Genomic DNA, 1070 nt, shown 5'->3' with positions numbered 1-1070 from the left:
TATATTCTCAAAAGTTTAGCATGACAGGCTTCTGTTTAAGAAAGAGACCTGTTTTATTGTGTTAATGTTGTCATTTTGAGCTAAAAATAAATGGCTAAATGATCATTTGTTTCCCATATGGTCATATCACAAAGAATATGCATCTGCTTAAATCAAATTCAAGTCAAATGGTAAAAAAAAAAAAAAGAAATTTCACACACAAAAAAAAGAGCTACCACACTGGGAATGGTGAAGACAACTGGGTTGCCCGGCCCTGGCCACGAGGTGTCCCTTATTTATTTTTCAGGGAGTTGGCAACCCTACAGTGGACTGACTGGCATCTTTCATTTCTTCTGGAGTGTGGGAGAGGTTTATTATTCTTATACCCAGATTATTTGTCCTTATCAGAGTTTATAAAGTAATTTTACTACTACCGTATTAAATTTTAATTAATTTTAACAGTACTATATTAAAATAGAACTATTAATAGTAGTGTTTTAGTATTTTTAACTACTATCAAAAACATATTCAAAATGATTGTTTGGGAAAAGGAAGATAGCACACGTTGCACTGAACACTTATGATCGGCCATCCATGACAAAATACAAACATTCAAAATGACTGAAAGTTATTTTCATTGATTTAATGTTTCCATTTTAAATAATTCAATGACAACTGTTAAATAACATTTTACATTGAAAATTCATGATAACACTCAACAGACTCCAACAAAAATAAAGGTTGTTATTCAGTGCACTGAAACTATTAAAATATTAATGAAAAGGGAAACAGATATGGTGAGAAATTTAAAAATGTTTTATCTGACATTTCTCTTTTTATAAATAGTAAATCAGCGCTAGTTTGATTGTGTAACACAGCCCAAAGTCACGTGCAGAGTAATTAGTCATTTCTACTAAGAGTAAATATTTAAAGTGAGATCAGTACTGTAAGAAATTTCTTCCTGAGACAAGTGACAATCTGTTTTACATTTTCCTGTAAATTAATTGCAGATAGACCCAGGGCCACGCTGACAGCAGGAACCACAATCATACCAGTAGGGGGCAGTGTGACACTGACCTGCTCTGTGCAGA

At 32.8% G+C, this 1070-nt stretch overlaps 1 long non-coding RNA gene across 1 annotated transcript in view; it reads left to right on the top strand.

Moving 5' to 3' along the window:
* LOC106455995 (uncharacterized) overlaps positions 1–1064 on the top strand; it is a 5797-nt gene extending 4733 nt beyond the window's left edge. The window contains exon 3 of the long non-coding RNA XR_001290191.1: positions 990–1064. This is a non-coding gene — a long non-coding RNA (uncharacterized LOC106455995). The remainder of the gene's footprint in view (positions 1–989) is intronic.
* The last annotated feature ends 6 nt before the right edge of the window (positions 1065–1070 follow it).

The sequence above is a fragment of the Pundamilia nyererei genome, unplaced genomic scaffold, assembly GCF_000239375.1.
Source record: "Pundamilia nyererei isolate P.nyererei 1_Seehausen unplaced genomic scaffold, PunNye1.0 scaffold00753, whole genome shotgun sequence".
Lineage (NCBI taxonomy): Eukaryota > Metazoa > Chordata > Actinopteri > Cichliformes > Cichlidae > Pundamilia > Pundamilia nyererei.
The sequence above is the reverse complement of the archived record's forward strand: the minus strand, read 5'-3'. Positions and strand labels throughout refer to the sequence as shown.